This window comes from Periplaneta americana, chromosome 6, assembly GCF_040183065.1.
Source record: "Periplaneta americana isolate PAMFEO1 chromosome 6, P.americana_PAMFEO1_priV1, whole genome shotgun sequence".
NCBI lineage: Eukaryota > Metazoa > Arthropoda > Insecta > Blattodea > Blattidae > Periplaneta > Periplaneta americana.
The window spans coordinates 28,941,029-28,958,829 of NC_091122.1; positions in this window are offsets into that span (position 1 = coordinate 28,941,029).

Here is a 17,801-nt window from a genome sequence, read left to right on the forward strand (position 1 = left end):
CCAATTAAATTAAAAATGATGATAATAATGATGATGTTGATGATGATGTATGTATGTATTTATTCACACTGCAATTGGGTATATACCAGGTGGCAGTGGTAACTAATTACACTTAATAAAGACAATAATAAACACCATTAATAAAACTACAATTAATAATAATACTAATAATTAATACTAACAATAAATAATAATAATAATAATAATAATAATAATAATAATAATAATAATAATAATAATAATAACAGGGAACATCCTAAATTAAATGAAGCACGATCAGTTAAAATAACATTTAAAGTAAATCTAATTTGTACCTTAAACCTATGTTCGAACTAAAACCCACGAGTATGATATGTTCATATCTGCACAAGTACCTTTCAATACTACACTCCTTTCGCTGTCAACTCACTCACTGCACTGGAACTACGACACATTTCACTGATTCTATCCTGATTTCACTAACACTTCAAAAACATTTCACTATTCAAATACTTTGCACTGCCACTATAAACTATAAAGCTTCACTGACAGGAACCCGTTTCACTTACTCAACACGCTTCACTGACACAACATAATTCTTCACTGATAGAACACTTCAAGAACAAAATATCAATTACACCCTTTAAATACTGTGTATAATTATCGTCTATTAGTAAAGTCCTTAAGCCTATTTTTAAATACGTAATATCCGGTAATTTAATTACTATAGATTTTTGTTATTGTAGGTTTAATTTGTAATTCAGTAAATACAAAAATATTCTTTGTTCTTAACTTCTATGATAAAATGTCTAGCTTTCATTGATCAGGTAATCTTGTCGTACTTTAATTTTTATTGTAATTGTAATTGTAAATTTGATGTTAATTGTAATTTTATTGTTCATATTATAGTTGTAATCCCCTGGTAGAGGGGCAGAGAAGGCCTGACGGCCTTATCTCTACCAGGTTAAATAAATAAATACTACTAATACTACTAAATAACGTAAAATATTAGATACTAGGAATGTCTTCAAATACATAGAAACTCAGAATAAGTAATAGGCCTAGTGTTAGTTTCACCTCTGCACTTTCCATTAGGGTAACAATCATTTGCGTCTGTTAATCTGCGACGTAGATTAACTATGCCCTATTCGATACATCGTAGGATATCGCTGGACGCGCATCCCCGTCTACTCTATTAGCGTAATGGCGAAGGTGTGGGCATCACTGCAACAGCCATAAAGTCCGAGCTCTCGGCAACATGTAACAGGAGTAATCATCCGAAAGCTTCGGGGGCAGAGAATTAGCCACGGGCAGCAGAGGGAGCCAAACCGGTCCGGCCAGGTGGAAAACAAAGTACGGGAGACAAGTTTAGCATCGTGGAAGACCCACTCCTCCGCTCCAGTGCCCCGGCTTGCAATAAGGAAACTCTGGCCAGCGTAATGCCCTGTTCACTTCACACCCCTCGTCTATTTAGCCACGGGAAGGAGAGTTTAGCTTGGCTATTACTTTGTCGTTATGGGCTGTGTAGAGAGAAAGTGATGTGCTGATGCGAAAAGTCAATTCCTGCTGTTTTTATGAAAAAACAAGTTTATAAGATTCCTATTCCGAAAAAGTCATGTTCCAACTTCCTTTCTTTAAATATATCTAAATCAACTTTAGTTCCTTGTTCGTTAACAGCTGCCAGTGTTCAAAATTTAAAATTTAGCCATAAATATAGACTAATAATACACAGTGAAAATTGTGTAAAAGTCCACCTTTGAAAGAAGACACGTATGTCAAAATCTGGGTATCATTATTGATCAGAATTTAAAATGACCTCATCACATTACTTATCTTTGTAAGAGGCTTCGTAAAACAATTTATAAATTCGTTAATCTTCGATGCTATTTACCTATTAGAGTTCTACGAAATGTTTATTTGGCCATTATTCGGTCTATCATTCAATATGGTATAATTGTTTGGGGTGGAAGTACAAAAATTAATCTTAGTCCGTTAAATTTACTACAAAAACGAATAATTATATTTGTTTGAAGAAACGTTTCGTTTATCCAACTAAATTAATTTATTCTGAATTTAATGTATTTAATATTGAACAAATTTATAAGTATACCCTGTTAAAATTTTATCATAAAAATCGTAATAAGTTTGTATTACAGACACACAATTATGACACAAGACGAAATATTAATTCAACATTAGTAGAACCTAAATGTCTCACATCTGCTGGTCTAAAGCATAGCATAAATTTTGGCCCTCGGTTGTACAGTGCTTTAACTAAATTACACCCAGAACTTCTAACATGTAACCCACTAACATATAACCAGAAAATTAGGAACGTGCTAATATCTTCAATTTGATTAAATAAATTTATAGCCTATATGTATGAATTAATCAACCTATATTACATTTGTATTCTATAAGTTTGAAATATATATTAGTCCTACATTTCACGTGTGATATTATTCTTCTCTAGTGTTAATATTATATTATACTAGTGGCTTGTGCAGCAAATAGTGCTGCAAACTAAGTTCGTTAGACGTTCAAATAAAAATTTTTCAGATTTATTTTCAATGAAGAATACTTGTCTTTTTGATAGTTATTTGCTTCCATGATAATGAAACATACTCCCTCTGAATGGATTTTTTTTTTAGGCCAAATACTTTTTCTTGAACCTATCCAACTTCAGTTTTTGAGTTTCAACGCGAAAACGCAAGTATCAATGTCAGGACGATAGCAGTAGCTATTTCAGGTCATTGTGGATTGTAGGCAAAAGTTAAAAAAATGTCAGGTTAGCTAAGCTTTGTAACAATAGCATTTTCGTATAGCTGCTGCATGTAGAACTTGAAATGTAGAGCGTAAAATAATTTTATCCTACTAAGAGATCTTGCTGAAATGATCTGGAGACTACAAAAGTTTCTAGGCCTCTTATTTTATCAGTAAGTAATACCTTTTGATCTTTCCTTAGGAACTGTAATTTTTGCGCTCTGTCGAGCCAATACTGAAGACAATGACACATATCAATATCTACACTACACCGCCATTAAGTATATGAAAAAGACCCAACCCCACTGGGCTAATAAGTATAAAAATATTTGATTTTTAATAACAATATTATTATCTTACTTAAGTTTTGTAGTTATATATAGCAGCCACTCAGTAAATTATAAAAATGGAGATCTAAATTAAGATAATCTCTACATTTACTTACATAACGTCAAAACGTTTCACTTTCATGTCATCAATATAGCATCAATATTATGTACAATTAATGAAAAATAGATGCATCATGATATTAACTATAATAATATTTAATTTCTAATGATAATAATGTCATCAAACCACCTCAAGTTTCGTAGATTTGAATATCCAATACACAGCTGTACTCAGAAAATTATTATACACTGCAGAATCAGTTTTTAATAACAAATTGAATTGAGCTCTAAATATGTCGGCAATCCTGCAGGTCATGGCCTTCGTGTAATAGCCTATTGTTTATTGTAGTGTGTGTTTTGTTCTGAAATTCAATCGAGTCGGCCGTGATTCGATAAAATTAGTTCTCAAAACTGACAACAGATGGATTTTGGAAAATAGGAAAATTATGTAGGAAAATTGACATTTCACTCAAAACTACTACTTTTCCGAAAAACTTTGGGTTCCAAGCTTGAAAATGAGGGGCCATTTATTAAAATCCGTTCAGCCATTTTCCCGTAATTTCCATTACCAGTTCGAATTATATATATAGATAATTCCATTGCCGCTGTAATTATATTTTAGTTCCTATTTTATTTTACCTATTTATTTTTATTATTATTATTATTATTATTATTATTATTATTATTTTTATTTTAATATTATATCTGAACTGCGACAGAGCACGAGCACTGCTCATTCGTTCTCAAATTTTGTTAATACTACTGTATCTTCTTTTTATATTGCTTGTATTATTTTATTTCTATTTCTCTGGTTTGTTTTGTAATTATATTCTTTATTCTGTATATTTAAATTTAGTTATTTCATCTCGTCTACAGGGACATCATTTTATTTTTACTAACATTTTTAATATTAACCTGGCTATACCTTTAGAGAACCGGAAACACAGATTGCTACCCCCTTCCACGACTGTAGTTCGATGATACTGGCGTAAAACACAAACAAATCACTCTACTAGATATAGGAGGGAAGAGAAGTAGTTCATCTATTTACGTAAACTAGGAAATATCGCGATTTTGAGTTTGATAATTTTCATTAGGTTTTTGTTTAATCTTAATACAGTACTGTATTAAGAATAAGTGTTTTTACTTACGAACTGAGTTAGCCATGCGAACGTATTCATTATGCAGTGTATATTATACTGTCTACAGCACATTAGCGTACAATATAGAGAATTAAGTTAAATTGCAAATTAATAATCATAATATGGATATTTAAACACATTCTCGAAAATGGTGGCCGTTCATTTCGATACAGGCTTCAGTTATTTTGTGCATATTATCGCACTATAGATTTCGTACTAATAACTCATGTTGAAATAATTTTGTACCTAGTCTATAAAAGAGTACCTTACGTACTGTAAATTCAATCTTCACTTATGCCCGACCCGCACAGGTAAAATTACTCAGACATGCTATCTACTGTCCGTCCAAGTGGTTATGCCGCAGGATCGTAGAAAGGGAGGAAATCACGTGACAGTTAATTACTTAACGAGGCCCTTTTATTTAAGTTATTTTAAACAGTTGTATAATATTACGTAAACGTCCAATTCCTAACACAAATTAATGTTTTCAGAAAAGAGCTAAGACAGCCCTGCTTTTACAGAGGGGCGAGCAGAAGCAGGTGGAGGAAATAGGGATGCGACGTAGGCAAACGGACAGTACCTGTGCGAAAATATGATTCAATATTGAAAGCTCTTTCGTCACTGAAAAACGCGAACATGTTTCTGGAACGTACTATACTCACTAACTCAGTGCTGTTTAGTATATGCGGTCTTCGATCTGTGTGGAGGACGGTTGAACTTCATTAGTAGAAGGGGTGGGAGTGAAGTACGTTAAAAAACTCAGGTACAATAAAAATTGAAGTAAAAATAAAATGATGTCCCTGTACATACAACATTCAGTATTACATACAAATGGCTTTTAAGGAACCCGGAGGTTCATTGCCGCCATCGGTCCCTATCCTGAGCAAGATTAATCTAGTCTCTACCATATCCCACCTCCCACAAATCCATTTTAATATTATCCTCCCATCTACGTCTCAGCCTCCCCAAAGATCTTTTTCCCAACTAACACTCCATGTGCATATCTGGATTCCCCATAAGTGCTACATGCTCTGCCCATCTCAAACGTCTTGATTTAATGTTCCCAATTATGTCAGGTGAAGAATACAATGCGTGCAGTTCTGTGTTGTGTAACTTTCTCCATTCTCCTGTAACTTCATCCCTCTTAGTCCCAAATATTTTCCTAAGAACCTTATTCTCAAACACCCTTAAGCTATGTTCCTCTCTCAAAGTGAGAGTCCAAGTTTCACAACCATACAGAACAACCGGTAATATAACTGTTTTATAAATTCTAACTTTCAGATATTTTGACAGCAGACTGGATAATAAAAGCTTCTTGACCACCTCTGTGGTGTAGGGGTCAGCATGCTGGTCTCTTACGCAGAGGGCCCGGGTTCGATTCCCGGTTGGGTTGAATTTCCTGGTTGAGGTTTCTCAGGGTTTTCCCTCAACCGTAAGGCAAATGCCAGGAAATTCGGGCCACAACATCCCTGAATATCACCGGCCTCATTCATCACCAAATCATATTCATAACAAATCAGTAATACATATACAGTCGCAATCTAGTTCACAACAATAGAACCAATCAACAATAGTACGCAGGCCTTCGGATTTCAACCAAAAGATTAACTCGCGATATGACCAGAGATGCTAAAGCGAGAGTATAAATAACAGCAAGGCAAAAAAAAAAAAAAAAAAAAAAAAGCTTCTTAGCCCCAAATATTTTCCTAAGAACCTTATTTTCAAACACCCTTAATCTCTGTTCCTCTCTCAAAGTGAGAGTCCAAGTTTCACAACTATAAAGAACAACCGGTAATATAACTGTTTTATAAATTCTAACTTTCAGCTTTTTTGAAAGCAGACTGGATGATAAAATCTTCTCAACTGAATAATAACAGACATTTCTCGTATTTATTCTGCATTTAATTTCCTCTCGAGTGTCATTTATATTTGTTACTGTTGCCTCAAGATATTTGAATGAATCGTACCACCTCTTAAAATACTGAAGTCTTCTTTTTAAACTCTGAATAGGTATCTGTTTTTTTTCCTATTGCTGCCTAACACCTTCTACAGAAATATCTGAATTCGTAAAGATATGGCTGATAAAATATTGCAGATTGTTGCGAATTCAGTCTTGAACGTGCATTAAAAGTTGTATGGTCATCAAAGAGACTGTCGTCGATTCCCAGTAGATCCATGCAGATTTATGGTAGATAAATTGGCTCTGGGATCGGTTTATTCCCACCATTGCTCCTCTGTCAGTAGAGCATTATCTAATGGAAGCTAAATACTGTAACTACAATTTAAAGCGCTGATAAGTTAAACATTAAACACGGCTCAACAACTCTTCAGTAAAATTTGAATGCAGTAAGCATCCGTTTGCAAAATGACAAGACTAGCATTTGTTATCGTCTCCTGTACTTCTAGAATAGCTTCGAGCACATCTCAGGGCAATTAAGTTAGACGACATAAAGTTCTATTAGCGTAATGGTTCATAAAGTAACTTAAGGTTACTTGCAGTGATATTGAAGAAAAGCTATCAGCAAATTTCCAATACCAATTTTTAGAATTCTTTTTTTAATAAAGCCAAATTAACTAATATATTTACTAATATTAGTTAATCTGTTTTCTTAAATTTTTAATAACAAATTTTTCTTTAATTTGTGATCAGTGGTCTAATGGTTACAATGCTTTCTACTATAATCTTTTCGCTGTAAGAAAAATCCTAATGTAAACAATAGCACGTGACTAAAGTGAGGCTTCATTGGCCGCTGTTTGGCGCCATAGATTCTCAGTACGTGTTCCCGCCTACTGTTGTACATTCTGTTTCATGTTAAACATTTCCCGTTACTCGTCAAGTAGGCCTAACCTCACTACTATGCATTCGTTTGCTTAGGAAACATTTACTTTATAATTACTGTAATTAAATTATTTTTAAGTCTTATGTCTTCACAATGGACAGTTGAGGATGCAGAAGCCATACTTCAGTACCACGTGCTTACGTGAACAACTAGGAGCTCAAGTGACGCCTGCTTGTTACAAGAACAGACTACTGTTGGTATTCATCCGCGTTCATAGTACATAACAAAATATAAAAGTAGCTTTTCTTTTACATAGCATTTTACACATGAGTGAAGTTAAATATTTCATCGTATTTAACAACTAGAATTCATTTTTTTATTTGCAAATAATACAAGATTGTGGTTTCCAAATACGAACTATATTTTCCTCCGTCATGTGAGTGTTTCGACTGGGAGCCAATCACGGGTATGACAGCAACGTGCTTATGTTTACATTAGGATTTTTCTTACAGCGAAGACAGTATAGATGTAAGATACAAGAGTTCAATCTCTACCGAGGGTTAAAAAAAAAAAAAAAAAAGAAATCACAAATTCAATTTCCAGTCCAGTATCTGTTGCAGGAGCTCTGTTTCTTAATAAAAAAATTTAGACAATTTAATATTGAAGGTAGCGATTGAGAAAAAAAATATATAGCCTATTTCTTGAAGAAATAGGTACTGTAAAAGATCCTAGACTATATTGTTGATGTAGGCCTTTAAAACATTCCAGCAAAAGAATCACGCAGATATTTAATTAATTGTATATTTTATTGTGTAAATACTTTCCGGTTGTAAAAAATTACGTAATTGATATTATTTTACAGGCAAATTATTAGCTATTTTAATATTATTTGGAGGATGTGGTGAAGAACTGTTTTCAGAACATGGGAGGGGTAAAAGTAGGAGGAAGAAGAATAAAGTACATAAGATTTGTATTTGTATGTATGTATGTATGTATGTATGTGTGCATGTGTGTATGTAATGTATGCATATATGTATGTATGTGTGTATGTAATGTATGTAATGTATGCATATATGTATGTATTAATAATACAATTGGGTATATACCCAGTGGCAATTACATATAATATACAATAATATTACAATAATTACAGCTATAAAAATTAAAATAAGCTTAAATTTAATTTAATTTAACTTAATTCTAACTATAAATAAATAAATGCAGTAAACCTAGGACTATAAATAAAAACTATGCTATAGTAACGCCTACTGTAAGCAAAAGTAAACCTACCTTATAGGTCTAAGTACTTCTATTAAACCCAACTATTATCAACTTAAATAATTACATATCACCTTAATTAATTACATATCAACTTAATTAATTACATATCAACTTAATTAATTACATGATACAATTTAGATAATTACACTCAAACTACAATTAAATTTTCAGTTTAATCTTCTCAGCCTTTGCTTATGATATGGCGTTGTTAGCAGAAGAGGAGACGACGCAAAGGGATATGCTACTGGAACTAAATGACAGCTGTGAGCAGTATGGGATGAAGGTAAATGCAAACAAGACAAAAAGCATGGTTACAGCACAGTCTAGGATATACAGTCACGAAGTTTGAGTTGTGAGGATGCTACTAACAGTAGACTGTGCAGGTACTATTTCGCATTGTCTGTAATGAGGCGATATTAGCGATCCTAGTGGTTAGCAACTATCTATGGATACATATTTACTACATATTGAGCTTCGTGACCTTATATACTAGACTGTGGTTATAGGAAGAAAAGCAAAGAAGGTAAATTTGGGAATTCTAAATGAGGCAGTAGAGCAAGTGAACAGCTTCAAATACTTGGGGTGTACTATAAGCAGTAACATGAGCTGCTGCCAGGAAGTCAAAAGGAGGATAGCAATGGCAAAGGAAGCTTTTAAGAGAAAAACGAGCATCTTCTGCGGACCTCTGGAAAACAAACTAAGGAAGAGAATAGTGAAGTGCTTTGTGTGGAGTGTGGCATTGTATGGAGCAGAAACATGGACAATACGACGAAGTGAAGAGAAGCGAGTAGAAGTATTTGAAATGTGGATATGGAGAAGAATGGAGCGTGTGAAATGGACAGAGAGAATAAGAAATGAAGCTGTGTTGGAAAGAGTGGGTGACGAAAGAATTATGCTGAAACTGATCAGGAAGAGGAAAAGGAATTGGTTGGCTGAGAAGAAACTGTCTACTGAAGGATGCACTAGAAGGAATGATGAACGGGAGAAAAGTTCGGGGCAGAAGAAGATATCAGATAATAGACGACATTAAGATATATGGATCATATGAGGAGACTAAGAGGAAAGCAGAAAATAAGAAAGATTGGAGAATGTTGGGTTTGATGTAATATTAGTATATTGAGGAATGAAGTGTTTTGTTCATTTAGGTTTTATAGTAGCTGGGATATAAAAAAAAATGAATTTCACTAAATTTTTGCAGGCCAATGGTGTATCTCACCCCTTCAAAGTAGCGTGGGTGAGGATATTCAAAAATGAAATAAGGAAAAGTGTAAAGTCGGAAACGTGGAAACCTCGATCAATTTCTTCATCCTCCGTTCTTACCCGTCCCCGGTTCACTTCAGTCAACGTAAGGGCTTAAATCCAGTTTGCAGAATAAATTCTTATTTTAACATTTGGCTACTGAAAAGGCTAAAAAATAAAGGAAAACACATCACAGTTATGTTTATATTTTTATTACCACTTTCAAAAATGAAACGGCATTTTATCCGATCTTATACGAGCATGTGTTTCACATTTCTGCTTTTTATTTTCCTTTCAACATTCTTTTAGAGAAATTTTGAATCTGGAGTCGTTGTTCAAAGGGACAAGATGAAAGCAAATGACAACTCACCACGAATTACGTATTTGCAAATCAGTCTGTGACATTTAAACGCCCTTGACAGCGCGTTCATGACAGAGAACTACATACAGACGCCCATGTCTGCGGAGTGCCAAAGACAAGAATCAAATAAAATGAAACTGGTTCTCTAGGCCTCACATTGTGATTCACCTTTTAATATGTGAGGGATATGATGCGAGGGAGATATGAAAAAGAATGAGCGTGTTAATATAAAAATCTCCAGTCGTCAGTCTCACAGCAAAGACTTTCTTTCAGTGGTGATATTATTTTTTGGTATTTAAGTGGTATTTCGAATGGTTTAATTGAGAAACAGTTGCAGATATTTTCTATTCATTCTCCAGATGCTGTAATTGAAGCGTTGGGCCGAAAAACGGTGTATGTCACAATCTGCTAACTGTGGAGGAGGAACAAAAATGTTACATCGTAGTTGCGCTCATAAATTTACTATCGGACGGACAACATATACCGTTATTCCATCAATATGTTTGTACACTAAGCGAAGTACGAGTATACGATTTTATGTTATTGACAGTCATATTATACATCATACAAGTTTGTAACATTTTTAACTCATCAGAAATGCTACTGGTGAATACAGACAATAAACAGTTTTATACAACCAGAATATTATGAAATATACAAAATCGATAAATAGGTTAAATTATGAACAAAATGATTATGACATTTATTTTTAAGTGCTATATATTAATATGAATTAACATCATGTAATTTATTAAAGTTACACTCAATGTCATATTACGAATAAACATACAATAGTGATCAAATAATAACACTATTATTAGAAAATTACTACAGTATTGAGATGTAGGGACATCATTAAATTAATGAAAGTTTGTAACAATAACAAATGAATAAAGAAAATACTGCAAAAATAACAGACAGGAACTTACATTATTTTGGTGGACCTTTCGCACTAAGTTGCGACTTCGTCCTTCTTTGTTGTATACTCAAGACCACTATCTCTCAGCGACTTTCCTGACACATCATTCCAAATATCAGTATCAATTTATCTGGATTCTTTTTATTTTTAGATTTATTTAACCGGTCAATATCTACCGTAGAAATCGTCACTGTCTTACAGTCGTCCATTTTAAGTAATAGATCAACCGAAACCTGATACACAGAGTTCAAGTACACAGTATTCGTAAAGAGAACAAACTCCCGTGCAATAACTCCCGATACGATGTAAACAACTGGATACGCTAGAAGTGACTAGTGACATAGACAGTTGTTCTAATCAAGAAATTCATGGTTGTAACTCGTGTAGAAGCGCCTCTGATACAGATATTGAAAAACAATTTTTGTGACAGCTGTGTAAGACTATACAGAACATTATTCCATTAAAAAATCGAATTTGAAAAATTGTAACTTAGATCGTTATTCGGCCCAACGCTTCAATTATTGATTTATATTATATTTACTTACTTACTTACTTACTTACTTACTTACTTACTTACTTACTTACTTACTTTTAAGAAACCCGGAGGTTCATTGCCGCCCTCACATAAGCCCGCCATTGATCCATATCCTGAGCAAGATTAATCCAGTCTCTATCTTCATATCCCACCTCCCTCAAACCCATTTTAATATTATCTTCCCATCTACGTCTCGGCCTGCCTAAAGGTCTTTTTCCCTCCGGCCTCCCAACTAACACTCTATATGCATTTCTGGATTCGCCCATACGTGCTACATGCCCTGCCCATCTCAAACGTTTGGATTTAATGTTCCTAATTATGTCAGGTGAAGAATACAATGCCTGCAGTTCTATGTTGTGTAACTTTCTCCATTATCCTGTAACTTCATCCTAAGCACCATATTCTGAAACACCCTTAACCTATGTTCCTCTGTCAAAGTGAAACTTCATGTAGTTTATAAAAGTTACACTCAGTGTCATGTTCTGAATAAACATACAATATTGATCAAATAAGAACCCTATTATTAGAAAATAACTGCTGTATTAGATATAGCGACACCATTAAATTAAAGAAAGTTGTAACAATAACAAACGAATAAAGGAAATTAAATATTCCAGTTGAGAAATTGTTGGGGGATGGAATTTGAACTCCTGTCCCAAATATTCTGCATCCATCCCAACAGATAGCTTATCTGTTAAGTATAAATGTTATTAATAATGAAGACAATAACAATCACAGTTTTTAAATGCCGACTGTAAGAGATTAATATATTTTAAACAGCTCCTTTCTGACATCAAGAGCACATCTCCTTACAAGAATTTCCACAAATCTGTTCCTGAAACGAAATACCTTGAAAAAGTTCTAAGTTAAAATATAATGGCAAAACATAACATAGACCAACTAACACTAGGTAAAGTGTAAATTAAAATACAACTAATAAATGGTGTGGAAGAGAAGGCCTGATGGCCTTAACTACACCAGAATAAATAAATAAATAAATAAAATACTGCAAAAATAACAGACAGGAACTTACATTACTTGGGGATCTTTCGCACTAACTTGCGACTTCATCTTCCTTGTTGTATTCTGAAGACAGCTATCCCTCAGCGACTTTCGTGACACATCTTTTCACTTATTAATATTCATTTGTCTGGATCCTCTTTTAGTTTATATTTATTTAGCCTGTCAATGTCTGCCGTAGAAATCGTCACTGTCTTGCAGTCGTCCATTTTACGTAATAGATCAACCGAAATCTGATACACAGAGTTCAAGTACCCAGTATTAGTAAAGAGAACAAACTCCCGTGGAATAACTCCCGATACGATGTAAACAACTGGATACGCTAGAAGTGACTAGTGACATAGACCGTTGTTCCAATCAAGAAATTCATGGTTGTAACTCGTGTACAAGCGCCTCTGATACAGATATTATAATCAAGAGGTAAACATTTCCTTATCCTAGTCGCTGGCTTGGTAGAGGAGATCCTACACGCTGGCTGGCAAGTTTGACAAATTTGACAATTTTTTTCTGCGGGCTCATATCGAAAGTCTCATGTGTCAGTGTCCAATCAATGCAGAAGAATTAATGGCAAGAATTATTGTTGCATTTGCCTATATTCGCGACATGGCTGATGTATTTTAAAGAACTCTTCAGTCATTGCAACGACGTTATCAACTGCAGTTCTCGGTCTGTATTTTGCACAGCTTTTGTTAACAGTTTGCCTGCCCTAGAGCACTTGAATTATACTATATTGCTTAATTAAAAGTGCAGTGCATTTATTTACAATTTCAAAATTTTACATGTCGGCTAATGCTGTAGGGCGTTAGTGGTGACGTACTGTACATAGCTGTAATTTCAGTTAATATTCCGGCGGAATAAATATATTTCCTTCCCTACAGCATAAAAACCTCACGTCAGTGGATATGCATAGGTCATTAAAAATTAGTGAACATTTAATTAAGAACAAGAACGTATTTATTCACAATCACTTCCAGAATCACGTACCAGTCGCCACACCTCTGAAAAGTGACGAATTAAATCCACTTTGCTTTCAGTTTCTAATTGACTGGTCTACAGCTGTTATAATGGTTTTTTGTAGGTTAGCTAGGTAACAAAATAGAGTCAACTAATTAATAATAAAATGAAGTGAAATGAAGTACCGGTATCACAAATAACAAGATAATTATTTAAAACCAGCCGTATCCGTGCGCTCCGCTGCACCCGTTAGAAATAAATATAAAGTAATTACATAATTAAAATAGGACGTTTGATCCAGGGAACATTCGTGTTTGATAGAAGGATAAATCGTTTAATATGTTACTTAATTTAAATTGCATCCAAATAATTAAAATGCGATCATTTTGGTCCAGAGACACTCATTTGGTGCAATGACAATTCCTTTAACCTGTTTCTTAATTTTTATTACATGCAACCATAGTTTAATGAAGATTGACATCATTTACATTTAATGTGTATATTTTATTTTACTTGTTATAGGTTTCCATTGAATTATGGTAATAACTTAATTTTAACCCTTGTTTTCTACGTATTCAGTAAATGGCGCTTGGCCCGCTATGGTACTGAACCCTTCAAGTAACTTAAATTATATTATATAATATTACATATTATATTATATTATATTATATTATATTATATTATATTATATTATATATTATATTATATTATATTATATTATATTATATTATATTATATTATATTATATTATATTATATTATATTATATTATATTATATTATATTATATTATATTATATTATATCAGAAGTTACTGCAATAACATTATAGCATTATGTCAATCTAGAGAAACTACACTTTCCAATGGTGAAATAATAATTAATTATACAAATCGGCTAATTTAGCTTCCGATATTAATTCATACAAACACAGAAACATTCTCTGTAGGCTATCTTTCATAGCTTTCGATTGTTGCTGTTCAAGGCCCCTTATAGACGAAGTCATTTGTTTTTTAATTCAGTACACGGCCTTAGATGGCAGTTATTTTAATTTTAAAACCCATGTATCTCATTAAATATCAGTCCTATCAAAATTTTTCAAGGAATAAAACTTATCGCAAATTATTTTTAAAGAAACGTTTGTCATGTAACATTTTTCACAAAAATCAATAATAAGCGAGATATTTCGATTTATTTAATTCAGGTCCCCTTTTAACCCCCCTTTTAAATAATGTATTTTGAATGCCATATAGCCTAAAATCTAAGTTACAACGAACTTAATTTATATTCCAATTTTAATCGAAATCGGTTCAGCCATTATCGCGTGAAAAGATAACAAACATAGACAGACAGACATACAAACAAAAATTTCAAAAAAGCGATTTTCGGTTTCAGGGTGGTTAATTATATATGTTAGGACCAATTATTTTTGGAAAATCGAAAATTACCAGAAAAATTTCGGCTACAGATTTATTATTAGTATAGATATGCAGCATGTTAAATATAATATTACAGTCTTACTATAAATGATCTTTCCGATTACTAACTTGAATACCTATCGTTAGGAAACACTTAGAAACAAAATATTGGTATCAATGGAAAGAGAAACTCAAATATTTTTTGTTATGTTTGTGAATCTGTTGCATATTTATTAATTTCGTTGCTAGGAGACGATATAACAGAAAAATGGCTGCAAACGAAGACAGGAGGGTATTTTGTGTGCTAGATTTTTACATCCCAGTCTGTTGTCACTGTAAAACACAATTTTAGAAGAATATGAGTGAACAAGTCGACAGTCACAGGTAATTCGTACCTAGACATGTTACATTTATGGCTTCTTCCACAATTGGAACAGGACATCGAAGGTCTCATTTTTCAGTAGAATGAGGCACAACCCCATTACCACTTAGATGTCAGAAACGAACTGAATACACGACTTCCAAGGAGATGGATTGGACGTGCTGGCCGTGAAGATTTAGAATGTTTGTATTGGCCTCCATGTTCCCCCGACCTCACTCCTTGTGATTTTTTTCTGTGGAGTTTTATAAAACAAGTGTATCAGCCACCATTACCACCTACCATTGAGGATCTTCGTGTCCGCATCACAGAGGCCATTGCACTGGTGGATGGTCCAATGCTACAACGTGTATGGCAGGAAATTGACTGCAGAGTTGATGTGTGTCGTGTGACACAAGGAGCTCACATTGAGCACATGTGACTTACTTACGGTTGTAAACCAAATGATTCTCTTTCTGTTTCATGTTTTCCAGTGAAAAACTTAAAAAATTGTTGGAGTTTCTGTTTCTGTTGATACCAATTTCATGTTTTCTCATTTTTGCTGATTTAAGAGTAGCACATGTGATTTAACCAAATGGATAACAAAAAAATATTTGAGTTTCTCTTTCCATTGATACCAATATCATGTTTCTAAGTGTCTCCTAACGATAGTTATTCAAGTTTGTAACCGGAAAGATCATTTATAGTAACACTGTATATTAATACAGTAGAACCTCTACTATCCGTGATAATGTAGGGGGTGGACTGAACGATTAATCGAAAAAATCGGATAATCCGTACCATAAAATATTTTCGTGAATAATTCTTGAAGTTTCCTAATTTCCTCCCTAGTCTTGTGTTTAACACGTTAGGTAGTGGATCAGAGCTCACTAATTTAAGTTCGATTGTCAAGGACGTATTTTTAAGGGGCAAGGAACATCTTGTAATGGCTGTAAGTAGAAAGATAGGAATAGTAGAGGTCTCATGTAGATTTACATACAGATGCCTCAAACTAGCAAGCTGTCTCGTTCGCGCAGGCGCATAGAGCACTTCTCCCCTACCACTGTCCTCCTACTGCTGTGCACTGTGGACTAGAACGGTACAGCTCAGTTCTAATAAGAGTTGAGAAGGCTGCATAGGGAGGGTACATCTTGAATACATTGTCAAGAGGTCAACTTTTCAGATAATATGGCTATACCTGAGTATCGGAGCCTAGGTGGGCCCCCTCCGTTAGCTCTACTACGTCCCCTCTCCAGGCAGCTTCCTAGTTTGAGGCATCTGTATTCTTGTGGTGGTGGAGGGCGGCGGTACGATCATCCACTCCTCCTCTTTACCCTTCTTATATTGGCTGCTTTCTCCAGGTGGACGGCATATTGGAAGGATTGGATGTGCGCAGTGGAAGACTTTAGAAATGAATAGCGTGAATTTGTAAAACAAATATAATTAACAATAATAAGTAACAATGTACATATATGAAAAATGAAATAACAATAAATATGAAGTGGGTGAGTGAAAATAGGACAAGCTAATCTGAAATGATATCCCCAGGATATGTAAATCATGTAAGTATCACAAGGCTGAGGCCAACACACTTATAAGTGATTAAACAATCTAATATGGCCGTCTCTCGACAATCAGTGACTAACCTATTAGCCATATGTTCATGAACCACTCTTTAAATATATATATATATATATATATATATATATATATATATATATATATATATATTAACTGAGTATGAATCTGAACACAACACCCAGCCGGCACATTAACTTAATACATGATCCATTCGAGCATAGATACCACTCAAACTGAGTAACCAAACTATAAATACATATACACTCAATAAGAGAGAAACTCTACCCAGCATAAGACATTACATGACTGATCACTATACATTACCCATTGCACATATTGCTCACATACTCTGTGCAAATTGCACTAACACAAATCTCTGCACTTTACCAAATGAACACCCAACGAAGAGAGAGAGGGATGGAGACAGATACACGTAATAAGTAACTGACGATAACTCCAATCTCAGGGATCGTTTAAATATCAACAAACTCGACGCATATGATAACAAAATAGCGGCGAAGGAAACCAATAATCAAATGGAGCAGGGAATACACTAAAACAATATGTGAGACCGTAATCGCTGCTTTATCACTCTAACCGTCTCTGAACATGAACTCACGTTTCAAATCAAATCTCATTACATAATTCGCAAATACAATTTACCTCAAACACATATATCTCACAAATATGTTACTCAAAGCAAATACTAAAACTTGCCCCCAAGACGTATCGCTAGCAAGCGATGTTTCAAACTACGATCCACTAAAATCCCAAACACACGCAACGCAATATAACTACTTCACTGATCTATCTCCAATACGTAGAAAGCCCGAATCACGCTGTCTATTTCCGTCGCGTACCAAAATCCTAAGTCTTGTTAAAAGTTTCTGCCGCGTACGAGAGCTTGAATCTGAGCCAACTATTTCCGTAATTCTCCCGCGTACGAGAGCCTAAGTCTTGTGAAGTGTATCTGCCGCGTACCGGAACCCGAGTGACGCTCCGTGTATCTGCATTAAAACAGGTAAACTCTCTCCCCCTCTATCCTCGTGAGACGTAATGAACCGGCGAATAGGGTTATTCGGAAA